Source organism: Amblyomma maculatum, chromosome 2 (genome assembly GCF_055883805.1).
Source record: "Amblyomma maculatum isolate TAMU_Amacu chromosome 2, ASM5588380v1, whole genome shotgun sequence".
NCBI classification, from domain to species: Eukaryota; Metazoa; Arthropoda; class Arachnida; order Ixodida; family Ixodidae; genus Amblyomma; species Amblyomma maculatum.
Genome location: NC_139345.1, coordinates 183,877,974 through 183,895,716, shown reverse-complemented (window position 1 = coordinate 183,895,716; position 17,743 = coordinate 183,877,974). Strand labels below are relative to the sequence as shown.

Genomic DNA, 17,743 nt, shown 5'->3' with positions numbered 1-17,743 from the left:
TTAAGTGAAGAACAGACTTTATTTAGCACGCTTTTCTGGCGCTAGCGGAAGAGATCCACCGTATTGCTGGCGCGGAGGGCTTGCGGAAGGCACGGCAAGCCCAGCGTGCCTGTTTACTACAGCGGTGGAAGTAAAATGGGCATCCTATTCGTGAGTCCGTCATTAGTACTAAGTCTATCTGGCTTGCACAAAACCTTCATAGTACCCCGCCGGGGTGGCGCAGTGGTTACGGCGCTCGACTACTGCGCCCAAGGACGCGGGATCGAATCCCGGCCTCGGCGGCCACTTTTCGGTGGAGGCGAAAAGCAAGGCGTCCGTGTGCTGTGCGATGTCAGTGGACGGAAAAGAACCCCAGGTGGTCGAAATTTCCGGAGTCCTCCACTACGGCGTCTCTCATAGTCTGAGTCGCTTTGGGACGTTAAACCCCACAAACCAACCAAAACCTTCATAGGCGAATTAAATCAGGACGGAATAGAAAACGGTGAAGCAGAAACATATCACAGCCGCACTCGGACTGTCGTTGCATGTGTCCCGCTTACACTCTCTGCGATCATCTTGCGATTTCTTTGAACTTTTGTGAAGTCCGCGAACACGCATTGCTGTCCCTATGACATTACCACTAAAACGGGCGCTAATAAAGGTATTTAGGTCTCTCAAACGACAATATACCGAGGCGAAAGGCCGCTCTGTTATGCATGAATCGTGGGAATGCACAGTCAACTCGGTACTGGCAACAATGGGCCGGCGCAATTATTCTGGTTAGACAGTATTTTCCTCTTCTCCTGCTTGGTCTCGGTAAACGGCATATACAAAGATGCAACTGCGCTAATTACAGCAAAGAGCAAAGATTGAAAATGTCTAATGAAAATAAAAAGAAAACTGTTCTAACATTGTTTGAACTTTTTTCACCTATCGTACACTACCTCAGCTTTCAAAAGCATTAAACCCAGAGGGTTATTATATTATCATCGTCATTGAATCATTTGAACAAGCCGTTGCACGGTGCTTTTCGGCATTGTTTCCTCCGACGAAAAATGGCGAGTAGGCAACTGCGTTCGGCGGCTCTGCGCAAGTGCACCTTCTGCAACGAGACCCCCTACGCAATATGTCGGCGTCGCGAAACGGCTCCTCAGGTAAGCCCTGCATGCGGCCTTTCATCTCCGCCATTGTGCTATGCGCCCGCCAGCGAATGCCCAGGAGCGGTTCGCGTGGATTCTGCAGACAGGAACAACGATATGAAATATGACGTCGTTACTGCCCAGGTTGCTGACGTTGCAAGGCACCAGGAGCCGGAGTCGCCAGCTGTTCCTGCTGACTATGTGGAAATCACAGCGGAAATGAACCAGAAGGTGAAAAATGTGCTGGCACCTCATCCAGTAAACGACGTGCTCGTCAAGGTTTTAACTTTCCCGTTACCCGTTATGACTTCTCCACACTCAGGGAGAACGGGTGGTTGAACGACGTCGTCATTGAGTACTACATGAACTTGCTTGTCATACGTACGGAAGATGGACCGCTGCGTGTATACGCATTAAGCACATAAGTTGTGCCGCAGGGGTTACGACGGCGTCCAGAGGTCGACACGGCACCTGGACTTATTTAGCTTTGACATAGTTTTAACCCGATTCATGACGTGTTGGCTGTCATCCACTTCATGGACTCTTGGCTTGGTTTTACAACACCCTGCTTCATCATCCAGTGACTACAGACTGGATCGGGATGATCTCCGACTACCTAGAAGGAGAGCGTGAGCGCACGCGCCAGCACAAGTTGGATGGGCAAGGTTGAGTCACCGTCTTAGAAGACAACATTCCGCAACAAGACAACATCAGTGACTGTGTTATGTTCGTACGCCAATACGCGGAATGCATATCTCGTGATGCGCCCTTTCAGTTCTCTGCGGTGAACCATAGCCTCCTTTATACTATAAAGGAGGCTATGGGTGAACATGCCGTACTTCCTTAAGCGTGTGGCCATAGCCTCCTTTATACACTCTGTGCCTGTCAACTCTGCGCTTCGCGGCCGTCGCCGCCGCTCCTCCTCCGTTGACAAGTTACGCCGCTGGCTGCCGAGAGATGGCGACAGCGACGTAGTCACATTCGCCAGGCGAATGCGGGTGCGCCGTGAATGTGCCGGGTGCGCCGTATTGCAAAGCGGTCCGGATAGCCACGCGCTGCCGCTGTCTCGCTGTTTCGTGGACTGTTTGCTGTGTGCAAGGTGATGCTTCTAATTTTCTCTGCCTTCGGGTGCTGCAGGAATACAGCTTTGCACCAAATGGTAAGTGCCAGCTTTGCTGCGTCCTTCCGGCGATCGCTGCGTAGTATTCAGCTGCTTCGAGGCTTGCAAAAATAGTGACAGCACCAATATGTTTATTAAGCGTCAATAATGCAATAGTAATGTTAGATACGCACCTGTGCTTTCTGGACTGCAATGCTAATTGCTTCCCTGCCTAGCTCGTCTGCGTAGTGTGTTAGTGTGCTCCTGCGAAGCTTTTGTCTTTGCAGTATACGCTAATTACGAAAATTTGTGATAAAATAGAAACACAAGATTTACCTATTGTGAAGATGACTACATTAAAGTGAGTTAAACCAAATCTTGCAAAGCCTATATTAGTTTCCCTTCTCGCACTCAACCGCATTAAGGCCCGTGAGAAATAATGACAGCACCAGAAGTGTGTTTATTACGCGTCAGTAAGGTAATAATAATATTAAATGTGCACGTGTATTTTCTGGACTCTGGTGCGAACTTCCTCCATGGTTAGATCGTCTGTGTGGTATGTTACATGTGCTCCAGCGCAGTATTTTTTGTTTCGCTAACTGCGCAATTCTATGAAAAAATAAAAACACGTGCTCTGCCTATTGTGACGATTATTTTGGAGTGATCGAAACAGAAAGATGCAACGCGTATATTTGTCTTTCCTTGTTTTTCTAGCTAAAAAAAAAACGTTTGTACGACGCGCTGAATCATTGAAAGTAACAGCTAATAATAATAAATAATAAATTGGTTCACAGGAAGGGAAAGGCGCAGTAACTGTCACACTTGCTCTGTGGACACCCGAACCGCGCCGTAAGGGAAGGGAGGAAGGTGGGAATGAAAGTGGAAAGAGAGAAAGAGGAGCCATAGTGGAGGGCTACGGAGTAATTTCGACCACCTGGGGATCTTTAACGTGCGCTGACATCGCACAGCACACGGACGCCACTTCGTTTCGCCTCCCAAAATTGTTCTCCTTACAGATCTCAATGGCATACTGCGATGCAGTTGTTTCAATCATCTGTAAATCAAGCTAGCTTCTGAAGTGCTATCAGTGACAGCAGTCACCGTGAACTTTTTTCCCTACTTGTGGCAGCTATTCATAACACCACTTCTACATGGTACTTTTGAAGCACAATTGCTGTTGTGAAATGTGTAAATAAATGCTGGTGCCTTTCTTCTTAAATTTTGTTTTATTGCAGCGTAGAGATGCATTGTATTTTTCCTATTACCATTGCTGCTAGCTGAGTAGTCATGCAGCTTCTCGAGCCATGCGCAATTTCTTGAAACTGCCTGACATAAAATGTCATATAGCGTTGGTGTTATTGCCTAACAAGTATCATGATCACTTGTTATGCTTAGTGGATGTCGGTCTTACAAGTAAATATGCTGAATATGCACGACTCATGCTTAGGAACAGTTATCCCGCTAGCGAATAACAGCGCTCCCGCCCCGCACCGACATTCGTACCCGTGCGACCCGTGCGCCTCGACCCCTACGTCAGCGGCGCCCTCAGCGAGGGGACCGCGCAACTTTACTCGACGGCGCCGCTCTATTGTTCGCGCGGCGCGTTGACAGGCACGGAGTATAAAGGAGACTATGGCGTGTGGCCATAGCCTCCTTTATACACTATAGAGTATAAAGGAGGCTATGGTGTGGCTTATAAAATTTTGCACTGCAAACTGTTTTAAAAACCTGTTCACATTAAGAATATTTCCATTGTGGAGCTTTAATGGTGTTGTTTTCTGTGCAGGTACATATGTGCCCAGTCGCAAAGTGATTTTAATTTAACTTCGTTCGTGCCTTCAACGTGGAGCAAAAGCTTGATGTTCTGATTTTGGCAAGTTCTTGAATTTGGTGCTTCATAAGAACTATCAGAATGTGCATAACCGCAGGTCCTCCCTCTTGTTGTTTACTGATCATTTTCAAAAAAGCACCACTTTGGAGTTTTATGGCAGTCTTAAATGGGCCTTCAGACACCCCATGTGCTTAGCTTGTTATATAGCTCACTTGCTAGATTGTGTTGCGATGAACATTGGAGCGAAATAACACACCTCCGCGCGAAGCGTCCTGTACACAATTCGCTTTCGAAAGTTTACGTGCCTGCACTTTTTCTTGTGTGCAACGCTTCTACGTATTAACGTTCTTGCAAGGCTATCCATCAGCTTCCTACAAGCATATTGTGTTTGTTACAATATTAACTTTTAGTTAATAGAAACGAAAATCATAGAATGTGTACCCACGAAAATATTTTCTTTTGTAATAACTAAAGGAGCAAGTAGTTTTAGAACGTTAAATCCCTTAAGCAATCAGGCCACGCATATTCGGTCGTACCAAAGCATTTAACTTGTCTGCCTTTCCATGTGCCATAAGCCTCTGGAATAAACTTCCTGACCACGTTACTAATATCAGTGATACTGCAGCGTTCAGAAAAATAATAACTGACATAATTGCCTAATATTTGGTCCATGCGCTTTTAGAAACAATAACGTTTTGACGTATAAAACCCACATTATTACCCTGTTGTTAGCTTCAGCTGATACTTGTATTTTGTCCTATGTAACCTTATTTTAAACTTTGTATAATTGTTTCTTTCCGTTTAGTGTTCGATGCTCAATACTTCCAAGTAATCATAGTGTAATGTTTCCTTTCATTTGTTGTGTTTGCTCTTACATTTTGTTCACGCGTATGCATGAATTATACTCCTATGCACAATGATCCTGTGAGTTATTTGAATAAATAAATAAACAAGGCCAATGTAAAACCATGTCCTGAACTATGCGCACAACTCGGGGGAAAATTATGCATGTGTAGATGTAAATTGGGAAGGGAAATGTGCATTAACTTTCGCACTCCTCCGCGGACTCCTGGAAGTAGATAGGTGGAATTCAAAGAAGAACAAGAGGAGGCGTAGTGGCGGGTACGAAATAATTCCGACCAAATTGGAAATTGTTAACGGGCTCTAACATCGCAGAATACATGACTCCATTTGCGATTCTCCTTCATCGATAAGCAACCAACGCGGTCGTGTTCGAACCCAGGTATACTCCAACTCACTATCGGAGGGTTAAACATTGGGCCACTACGAGAGATGTTTTAATTTGCTCGTTACAACGAGGATTAAATAGCGATAAAGCAGCGCCAAATTATTTTTATTTTGCACTTCGTCTAGCGCAGGCGCCCACACCGCCTTCACCAGGTTCTCGAAGGATCGCCTGCCGCCGTGACAGCCGCGATTCTGGTGGCTTTAGTGCGCTTTGTTTCTTTATTTACCATGCAACAACGAAGTTTGCGTACGCATCGGCAGGATTACGACTGTAGTACTTCACGTGTACCACAATTATCGAGCACGCCAAGGCGACCATATAGCGACAACGCGCGCTGCTAAGTAATATCCACCAGGTCCAGCATAATGCAGAATACGTATTTCAGGAGTGTACTGGGTAAAAGTGAGAGATGCGAGCATCCTTGTCTAGCGGCTTTAGAAAGTTCATTCGTCGCCTCAACCGCTGCCTGCTCTGTCGTGAAACTGCGGGCGAAGCTTGCGTTTTGTCTCGTGCAAATTTTATTCCTCCCTTTCTTTTCGTCTGATAGTGAGTTAGACAACATATCACTCGTACAAAATGCAAGCCCGCAATCGTCCGTCCCTCGGTCTCGAGCTTTTATTATGCGCTGATGGACCAGTAAAGTATAGTCAGATAAATTTACGCACAAGTTCACAGCAAAGGTTCATGCGGTAAAATTTTTAAAGGCGCGACAGTAAAGATGTATGGCACACGTTAATGCGTAAGGTTGCGCCCAAAGCTTTAAAGGAGCGAAAGGAAATCAGATTGGTCAATCTGATTGTTCATGCGGGATTGTTAAAAGACGCAACATTAAAAATGCAGGAAGCACAGAAGACGCGAAAGAAAATCAGTCCGGTGACAATGGGCGTTTTAGTGGTGATCATAAGAAATATACTCTCAGCTATACCCCTCTGATCCCTACAGACCTTACTGCCTTGTTGTTGCAGCAGTTTCCGGTGCTCAACACGGTACAGTGCCACACTTATCACGTCTTTTATTGTGCAGCGCTCATAAGACCACCAGTGTTCCGCCTTCCTATAGTATTTTGTGTCAACATGCTAAAATTTAACAAGCTTATTTTGTGGTCTTCCTGTTGGCACCTTGTAATTATGGCTTCACGACATATAGTGATAATGACACAGCAAAGAAGGAAAGGAGGGACCAATACAACTTTATTTGAGGCCACCACAAGAGCACTTGTTTAATCGGTAGCAGCCATGCTTCCAAAGTACTCAGCTATGAAATTTAACAGCATAACAGCATATAACCTGTTTGCTTTGCACTGTCTAGTAAGCGGTGTATTGTAATGGATGGGTAGCAGCATTCTTGTCACGTGTAGAGTTGGCTCACGTTTTACTTTACTTGCACAGTAATACTTGGGCACAATGTTTCCAGGGGGTAATGCCTCTTAACAAAAAGATAATTCATGCTGTATCGGAGTGGCACAGTGCATCTAACTTCCTCGTGGGCGTATCTGCAGCCAATGAATTCCTTTACAGAAACAAAATGGGCTTCAATCCTTTGACAGGTGATGAAGCACCTTACGTGGACGCTAATAGCGTGTGCAGGGAAGCGGCTACTTCTCTCTGTATAAAGGCCATGTGGATTTTGAGTCTGGTCCAGCTGCACTTGTCACCAGTCAAAACAATCCATTGTTAAATATTCTTCAAATTTTCGCACATGCCTTGCCTTTTTTGTTTTGTCCCTACCTGGCTTGAGCTGAAGTAGAAAACAGTCTACCTACTGTCTGACTATTGTATTTTATGGTAAAAAGCTCATTGCGTGCTAGACTATCTACACCATTTCTTTTCTCGTGTAGCTGTCCCCATAAAACTGCTGTTTCATAAAGCTATCATAAGTACCCTCGCTATGCCTAGGAAACCATGCAGATAACTTCCAAGAATTCTTGAATCAGTGTTAAATGAGGCTACGCATTTTTTTTTTTTGCTGCAAAACTACTCGTACCATGCAAGCGTATCTGAAATGAAAGGCCTCAAGCTTCCTTTAATTGTTTTAATTTGCCTGCACTTTAGTCGAATTGTTTTAATTTGCCTGCACTTTAGTCTAACATCGTTTAACTGAGCCTCTTACTCTAACTCTTTAATGAAGGACAGTTGTATCTTAAGGCAGCATATCCTCACCCTTCTCTAGGCATGGTTTGATAGTGGGGCATTTTTTAGTGCTTGCGGTTACATGTTTTTTTTTATATCCACATCTTAAATAGAACCTTGTTTCAGAGGCTGAAACAATTTGTAGCTATATAAAGTCTTAGAAGGTATGAACAATTTTATCTGTTCCTCTACCCATTTCAGTCATGCAGCCAGGCGCTGAAGTATTGAAAACAACTTATAAAAAAAAACACTCAGTATAAGAGCTTGCATTAGGTTCCTTGTTTCAGTGGCTGAATTTTAGAGGTAGAGTGCAAGAATGCATCTGAGTCAGGTGCTGCAATGCACTGAAGTTATCCGTGTGGCTGAAATCAGTGCAAGGCCTTCCTCGTCACTAAACCTTATAGGTGATATGTAGCTTTGATGTCCAATATGACATTCCCTAGTCCTGCTGAAGTGCCGAATTGTGCCTGTGTACAGCAATTGGCTCACCTTTTGAAGTTCATTCGCACACATTTGATATGTCATGTACTTGTGGAGTTGTGCTTGCAGTTACATCAAATTGTGATAAGTTAGCAGACCAATTCTTGAAATCCTGGAGGAGCCTATGGACATAAACTAGGTGAAAGAGACAACAATATTATCGTGGTTATTTTAGTTTCTCACGTAATGTGTTCAGCACAATACAGTTTCTTACCTACAAAACGTAGACTTTGTTTTCAGCTAAAGGAATGCTGTAATATCATTTCCTAAATTTCGCTACCTTCACTTTCCAGTAGTCTTGTCCTTTCTAGGTATGTGCATGGACGCTAATAGAAAATGAGGAATAGAGTGGTATCTGTTTACAGTCAAGTTGAGAGGGGAGAACCCTGCACTTTTTTGTGGACAGAATTTCTCCACAAGTGGATCCAAAAAAGTTCAAACGTAAAGCATCCCGGCTGGGGCCTACGAAGAACACTCGGTCTAACAAGGGTGAAAGACTAGAGGAGGCTATAGACCACACCGTGTTTACAAACAAAGGGGGCGCTCGCGGCGTCGCAGCCGACTGGGGGTGAAAAGTAGGCTTAGAACCCATAGGAATACAAGGAACTGAAATATTCCGAAGCAGTTTTCGCATTTCACGAGGCACCCATGATGTTGTTATTCGATACAGAGCAACCATGAACATTCTCAAACAGATCACGAAAGTATGAAATTTTATTGCCGAAGCGAAGTATTTTTAAAACACCGCGAAACGTATGGGGGTGCGAGATGGGAGGGCGACTCCTAGAAACACATGTAAACACAACTTACCGCAACATTTTGCTCGTTTCGCAAAGCACCAGAATTGTGATGGCCGGTCGTAAAACATTGGCGAGAGCTTTGAAGAAGTGTGTGACAAGGTATGCTGCGTTATTGCGGAGGCAATCTACGTTTAAAACCCCTCGTTGTCTAGAATCTGTTTGAAATGCATCGCGGTAGCGCGGCCCATAGAAAACATATGTAAAGAACTATTTACAAAGAAGCTGACTTTGCGCCGACGAAAGCAGTCATTTGTTAAGATGGATTATTTTAAGGCCATGAATGTACGTATGCAACTACAATGCGCGTCTGACACCTCTATGAAGCATATTTATAAATAAATATGCGCGGCGCCTTTGCAGAAGAACCCCCACCTCTACGAGGTGAGTCGCACAAGTGTCCTTTTTTTTTTGTGAACATCTCATACCACTCCCCGATGTCAAGCTTTATGCCAGAAGTAAACAATAATAATAATAAAAAAACATTCCAAGTGCTGTCGACGTGAAGGAGCCGCGTAAGCCAGTAATGATGTCGTCGAGACACCGAGGGACGACGTCGTCCCTCTCTGAAAACATCGACCGTGGCTAAGTGGCGCGGTAAGTATTAAAATGAGTCCATATGTAGTTGCGATTGCTACACATGGATGCCGTAATAAGAAATCATTTTGAGGCTATATAAACCGACGTCCGTGCAGGCATGGTCTGCGCAGTACGGAAAGAAAAAAAAAAGACGAGGAGACCGCAGAGAAAGCGCAGAACGATGTACGAGAGCCACATCGATACCCCGGGGAAAAAGAAAATAAACGCTCAAATGTGTGGCACCGTAAACTGCGGGTTTGCAGCTCGAAGTAATTACACAAGAGCACACGTCTGCAGCACAACTTTATCAAACTTACCGTCTACAGATATATCCCTAAGATGATCGATCGCCATAAGCACGAATATCTTCGTAGAGACGCGCACTGCCCAAATCACTCCTCTGCACTCCAGTCGAAAACGGGCCTGCGACCGTTGACTTCTGAATGTCATAAAACTGCAAAAGCACTCTCGAACACGTTAGCATATGATGCGTCAACGGGACTTCCATGGGCCGCGAGGGCAGCGACGGTGTAGCAGGTGAAAGCAAATCCGCTCCAGATGCACCCAAAGTTCAAAACTGGAAGTGCGTAACATATGTATCGCTAGTAGGAATCCTGTCCGGGCTCTCAGGTGCCCTTTCGGGTTCGAATGACGTACCGCACACCATTTCATGCTTACCGTTACGACCGTTATGACACAACTTTTTGAACCGAACGTACCTCCTGCTGCTCAATGGTCGAGCCGCTCTAGCCAACTCGCCCCTTGCGGCGGGGTAAAAAAGACAAAAAACCTTAGAAAAAGTTCAGTTTCAGTGTTCTTGAAGCAGTATGGTCAATAAAGGCAGAATCACTGCTGTGTTCACGCATGTGCGTGTTAAAGCGAATCGTATTTGTTGACCGGAAACAATGCCGGAGTGAAAGCGAAACTGAGATGGAGCAGACGACGCGGTTCTCGCCCACCAGATATGCCGATACGCTGCCGCATGGTGTAAATTAGCTTGATAATACTGCCGCTCAAGCTATAGATCCTAGGCAGAGTTACATTTAAAAAGCAGTTGTCAAACGCCACACGATGATATGGACCGAACGAGAATCGCCCATTGCTGTAGACGACGGCGCAGCTGGCGATACCCAACGCGGCCGCCTCCAACTCCGGAGCGTCTGCTAGCGACAGCGCCGTGGTGCATGATAGTCTGCAAACTGTGCGCGGTCGGTTTACTGTGCTCTGATCGCAGTCCCGCAAATCGTCATACTTGCAGTACTTGCAAGGGAACGCAGTGTGCGATGTCGAACTACGTGAAAGGCTTGTCAGAAGCGGATAAACAGCGCTATAATGAAAAGCTGCGCATTGACGGCGTTGTGCACCCGGACCCATTTGATTTGCCTGAAACAAGTTGTGAAGTCCTCCGAACTGACGCGGGCGCTCTGCCACCATTGGGCATTGCAAACATTGTAGTGTATTTAATTTTTTCTCCGAGTAGCTTTACTGCAGATACCGTCCAGGCATACAAGTCCCTAGAGGCATACAATTATTTTGAATCAGGGTGGTGCACGCAAGGTCATCAACGGGCATGCATGCTTTTCGCCAAATTGTGAAAAATATTTCTTCTCTGCAGGCCTTGTTCGGGACTGCAAAATGTAGAATTCAGCCAGCAGCAATGTGCATATCATATGCGCGAGAATTCTTCCATCACAACAGCCCACTGGAATCCCGCACCGCGCACGGGTTGCACTGTGTAGCATGACGGGCCAAGTGCGAACCGGCCATTGCACATGCAAAGCTGGGTACCTGCATTTACATTCAACGTTGCACATTAATAAGAAACTGTCGTTTAATGCAGTATTCAGTACCAGACTGGGTGTACACTTGCATGAGAGATAAGTCTTGCCATATTCTTTCTGTTCTGCTCCTGCTCACTTGCACAAGAAATGCAGAAAACGTAAACATGCATTCATTGTTTGCCGTAGGTTCAAGTTCAAAACAATTGAAGGATGCAGTAACACATATATCCCTCATAATGCAGAAACTGCATATGTAAATATATTGACGGAGCGATTTGAAATTCCAGCAGCTCTCGTATCATGAAAAATATGAACCAGAAAGCTCAAAAATAGGTTACAATTGTGAGTGAAATTTGATGACACGTAGCACGCAGTACTTGGTCAGCTTGGAAGAAAGAAACTTTTTAATCATGCATGCCGCATTCTTATTGTGCGCACAAAAAATTGCCTCAAGCTTGTGACATGCCAGAAGGCAATCGGTTTCAACTACGGCTTCCGAGCACTGCTTCAACATTATTTGTTTGATGACTGAAAGCACTGTTCTCCAAGCATAGAAATACCTGAAGCATAGTAATAATTCTCACCTTATGTGGCACATCAGTCAGTGAAGTTTGTGGGTAGCCGAACAGTGTAGGAGCAAATAAAAAAAGTTAAGTCATTCAGCTAAAAGGTGGCTTTTACCTCTCAGGATCAATGTCAACACCTAATTGTACAGTACAGTGAACTGCTGTGGGCAAATCTGCTTTGTTGAATAATTTCTACAACGTATTTTCATTAGTGAAGGTTCAAAAAAGCACATTAATTTCACAAGTGTGAGGATTGTAAATTGACGTCACGCAATACACCTCAGTCATCAACGGTCTAATGGACACATGAGCAGCGCAAGAACAAAATAACTTAAGTGATACCTTCATGTTTGCATTTTTTTCCTGATAATGCATAGCCAAAGAGTACAAAATTTTCAAAATGTGAGGAAAAGTATGCAGGTGAGGGAATTAATCAGTGGCTCTGCCACGAGAAATATGTGCAGAAATTTTAACACTTCCAAAAGTGAATTGCTCACAGTGACATGTGTACCACTGCAATGCATTTCAGATTGACAGAAGTCTGCAGTCACGTAGCTGCTCTGCTGTATGCCATGGAATATACAGTGCGGATCGCAGCTGAAAACGTGCATGCACATCAAATCCCTGTGCGTGGTCCTCAAAGGTTTCGAACTGGGTGAAGAGTTTTTAAATGTTGTAATGATAGGAACCCTCATAGTAGTGTATTGTCAAACACAGGTGCAAATGGTCCCAATTGACAGCATTAGCTTCAGAAAGATAGGAAAAGAGAAGCGTCTGTTGCCTACTGAACCGGACAGCATAAGCGAGACATTTCATGAAACAGACAGGGCTATCTTTGAACGCCTTAAAGAAGTCGAGCCAGAAGCTGTAATCTTTACATCTATACCGAAACTGGATCCTGAGAAGACAGACTCGGCATCGGAAGATGAAAAATGTTACACATTTCTGAGGTGTGTTAACAGTGCACAAATATTATTTTCATTTCTAAAGCAACACGATTCTTACAGCACATTGTAGAAAAACTTACCTACAAACATTGCCCAGTGAGGTCAAATATTTATTACAAAGGTGAAAATGAAGGGTTCATATATAAGTCTGTGATGGTTATTATAGTTATGTTCAAATAGCCGAAAGATCAGGTCGCACAATATTGTGAACAGATTGAAGGCCGCGATCTATTTGATACAAACTTGCGTGGTCGGGAATTTTAGTGGTGGAAAGCTTCGAGGACCGATCATAATCATTTATTACATAGACACTTCAACCCCACTACAGGGGTACCTTGTTTGCAATGAGAAAATAGCGAACCTCGGCCATATAGGTTTCATGATATAATTTCATGTATGATTTATGTGTCACACTGTTTCGTTTATTGTGAAAAGGGTGCCGCAGCAGAGCCTAAACACCTTTATTTTAAGAACTGGTAAGCACTTGAAGCAGTTTCTGCAGTTATAACTAGCAGTAAACATAATGAAAGATAAGTAATAATATTGGAGGTGTTAGAGGGGGAGCACAGGATAAGAATTTTAAGAGAAAAATTATTAGCAATTCAGTCATTAAGTCAGTTCCTTTTTCAGCTGTGCAAAAGCGCATATCTTCCTCCCCTGTAGCAATTACAGCGGGACCTTTATTATTGCATTTCTTTCATGATAATACATAGCCAAAGAGAACAAAATTGTAAAAAGATGAGGATGGAAATTCAGGTGAGGGAATTAACATCGAATATAATCAGTGGCTCTACCAGGAGAAACATGTGCAGAAATTATAGCACTTCCAAAAGTGTATTGCTCACAGTGACATGAGTACCTCTGCAATGCATTTGAGATTGACAGAAGTCTGCAGTCACGTAGCTGCTCTGCTATGCTGTGCAGATAGTTGATCACAGCACCACTTTCTGAGAGCTTCAAATATTATTTTTAAACCATGTAAAGCCGACCACAGGTCGCACATTCATACGGCAGGTGCCTTCAGTTATGAGCTTGCAGCAGAACAGCACAACCGAACATGGTATTGCGTTTAATTTCGTTACAGTTTTTCCCGAGGCTACCTACATGTTGTAAAACAGCTGCCTACATGCAAAACATGAGGAAATGGTCAAATTATCACAGAATGAAGCTTAGTACGATTGAGGAGATTCAGGTTGACCAAGCAACAAAATTATTAATTAATATTTCTCTTTGCCCACGGCACGATGGGAAAAAAGGCAGCAGTCCGCTCAACGACAGGCAGTATTATTTTTCTATTAAAAAATTGCTAATTATGTGCTCAAGAATACATTATTTTCTGGTATTTAAGACTATTTCATCACGACACACGTGCATTTATTATGTCGCTGTCATGCACAAAAGGGCCAACTCAATAATGCTTTTGACTTACAGCAGCAGCTTACTTTGGGAAGGAATTATGTAGCTATTCAAACAAACAGAAATGCCCCATGCCATACGGATGAGATTTTGATCATTTCCTTCAAAGTGCATGTTTTCTGCACGTACAGGAAATCTCAAAATATGCTCTTCATAACCTCGCATGTTGTGCTGTCATGGGCATGTTCAACTGAGGAAATAAAGTGCATTTTGGTGTAGAAAAGGCATTGAGTGGTTGCAATGCTAATCAGTGCTCAATATAATTGTTTTGAATCTGTATGCTGCTGGATTTCGCCTTACACAATCTGTACATTATGCAGACATTGCAAGAGAACGGGTTCAACAAAGTATTCTCTTCTAGAGAACCTGTTTGTGCCCCTGCGTCAGATACAAAAAGTTGAAAGAGCAACAAGGCAACACTCCTATGTGGTTTGAAGTCCGCTTTGGCAGAATCACTGCTTCCCTCGTCCACAGGGTGAGGATTCAAGAAATGTATTGTGGCTTGCATGCCATGCATATATTGAGAGTGAAGCATAACAATTCTACTTTTGTTGTTGAGTGATTTTGCAAATCCTGCACCTGAGAAATGCAGAAAAAGCAATAGATGCTTACCACAAAACTGAAACAAGAATAAATATAGTTAGTATATATCCTAAATATTTCGTAAAATTCGATGTGGATAAGCTTGAGGTGAGCGCGATTGTTTCCTAATCTCGGGATTGCATGTCATGGATGCGGTGAACAACACAGATAGCTTGTGAGAGCGGCTGTCAATGACGACGTTTGTACCTCATTAGCCCCTGCTTTTGAGTCTTGAAAGCTCAAATTGTAAATTGTTTTTTTAAATGTGGTACTGTACTACAATGGACCACCCCGAGTTAAAATATCCCTGAAACCTGAAAGTGTAGATAAGTGACAATGCCAGTTTAGAAAGTGAGACATCCTTCTAAGCGATGTTTGCGGCGGTACCGAAAATCTCAAAACTTGCACTATATAACACTCTTAAATAGTGAACACAACTGCAGTATGGGCAAATCCCAAATATTCCTAAAGCGTTGTCTGTGAATGGACAAAATTGTAATAACTTGTTAATATATCTTACACTAGGAGTAGTAAGATGTTTCAGGACAGTGTTGGTATAATGAGTGTTCTGCTGCACTCGAAAAGAGTGCCATTGCCTGTCTTTCTGCTACTACTGATATTTTTAATGCAAAGTTGCAATGTAGTTTAAAAGATGAACAAGAAAGCTGTGTTCCAAATTATCCTGGCAAGGTGTGATCATATTGCGCAACTGTCCTCCCAGTAGGCCCTGCACACATGGTGACCTGCCGCGAGGCCAAAATAAAGTCACGCAACATCTGCCAGTGCACATATAAGTGCAAAAAAGAAATGAACAAAGGTTGAGAGAGTACTTCAATTCGCAAACCAAGGCAACGTTTTGAAAAGAGGACTTGTCTAGCCGATGAAGAAAAGTCTGCTTGACAAAACTTTGCATTGCATTGACTTGCAACCCGTGGTTCCCCCTCAACCATTGTTTGGCTCTCTTGCGTGCTGTGTAGCCATCGTCTTCCTCTTTCTCTACTGTGAACATTAGTGTGGCCTGTATGTGTTTTTTTCATTAAACATACCAGATCAAGACACGCCAGTCATCAACAGATCCGAAGAATATTATAAATGCTGTCCTGCAAGAGAAGTACTCTGTGAATACCAAGGGAATTCAGCGGGGGAAGCAACATGAGGCTGGAGCGAAAAAGGATTACTCAGATTACATGATGTCGAATCACAAAGACTTCAAGTTACACGACATTGGGTTCGTCATAGGTACAAAGGTAGAAATGAAATCAGCATTGCGCATATGCCCATGATATGCTGTTGCATACCCATCTTTTTTGCCGTATTCTTTATAGAATACTGTGACAATGAAAATTTTCTAGCACAAGGCGCAGCAGCTTTTTAATACTTTGCTGAGGAATGAACGGATGATTTTCATTCTGTGATGTGATGTGCTTTTATATTCACATAATAAATCACCAACCAAATTTTTAAATCCACGTGTCCTTATGATGTTGTGAATGAGAATTTAGGAGCGATGTGGAAAAACGTGGCTAGATGGCTAGGAGCAAGAGGTTGATATCCTTCAAGGGTGAAACATGTACCATGGGAAAGCAGACAATTGAAGGGGAATTGAGGTGCTCGTTATTATAGAACCTAAAGGAGCCATTGTACCATGGGAATGTGACACAAAATCACATTTTTAGTAAACAATGTTCTGGGCAAGCAATCTGTATTCGAGGCTGCACCAAGTACCACTTGCACGCATATATGTGTGCAGGGTTTTGTATTAGGGGGAGCCAAGTTTCACCGCAGCACCCCCCCCCCCTCCCCTCCTGAGCTTTATTCCCGGCAAGGCCCCTACGGCCAAAGCGCCGTGCAAAGGCGAGGAATTACTGTAAGAAATATTTTTATTTGATTCGATGAAATTGCAACATAAACAAAGTACTGACAAAACTTTTAACTGCACCAGATGGTACATAGCTTAATATAAAAGGGAGAAGAAAAACGTGCACTGACAAGTGCGCGTGCAGGGAAAAAACGACAAGACAAGCGCTAACTGTAATAAGAGTCAGTGCTTTTCCTGTAATTTTCTTTTCTCATTATGTGGCTTTCAGAGCGCTTGTTTTCCCCCTTCCAATACAAAATATTGTGTGCTTATATAACCAAACAAGCTTCACCATGTATACGAAATTGAAAATGGCGCAACAACCTACTTCTCACAACGGTTCTTTGTGCTGCCGGCTTTCAGGGGGTTAAAGTAAGCAGCCCGTGTAGGTGAACAGCATGGGTCCTTGGCTGCCAGTAAATTAAAAAAACCTGCTTGGACATAATCTTGCACCTTTAAAAAGGACGGCGCAGGTGCGACAGAGTAAGGTACGGGCCGACTTGGCGCCCCCTGAGACGATTAGGAGCCCCCCCCCCCCCCCCCTCGTGTTCTCCCTGTGCGCAGTGACCTCCCTGTGCGCACGTCTGTGTTAAGCAGGCAAAAAGTGGTGAATGGTATGTTCAATTGTGAATACTTTTTCTTAACATCACAATTAACCTAGTACGTTTTATCACATGAGGAAATACCAAATACTACAACAGCACTGTACTAATGGTTGGGATGTTTTGTCACAGAGCCCTTTCCTAGGAGCATTTCCTGATGGTCTTTGGGAGTGCAGCTGTCATGAAGTAGGCATATTGGAAGTCAAGTGCCTCTGGTCTCTGCGTGAGCCGGACGCATCATTGGAAGATGTAGATTGGCTTGACAGTGGATAGGAATTGAAAGCGACAGACTCCTACTACACCCAAATGCAGATGCAGTTACATGTGTGCCAAAAAAACATTGCCCACTTTGTTGTGTGGAGTCCTCATTCATTTCCTGTGCAAGATATTGTGTATGACAAGAAATTCTTTGATGCCGTATTAGGAAAGGCACGAAATTTTTGTTCGAAATTTATAGCTCCCGAGCTCCTGAAACAAGAGCAGCCAGTAATGAATGGTATGCAATGATGCATATAGAGGAATGTTAACAGGGTGACTTGTAGCATTACGTGACGAGAAGCAAAGACTCCAACTGCCCCTGTGTACTGTACGCATAGGGGGAAACATGAAATGGCACTGCAGAAATCACTTCCAATTTTTTCCATACTTTTTTCAATCCCAGTTTTTTGCAGGGTGCAACAAACATTGTTGGTGTGTTATTCTTCTTAAG

At 43.7% G+C, this 17,743-nt stretch overlaps 1 pseudogene; it reads left to right on the top strand.

Annotated features, from left to right (window-relative positions):
- Positions 1–10,947: 10,947 nt before the first annotated feature.
- LOC146200583 (uncharacterized) lies at positions 10,948–16,259 on the top strand (annotated as a pseudogene).
- Positions 16,260–17,743: the final 1,484 nt, after the last annotated feature.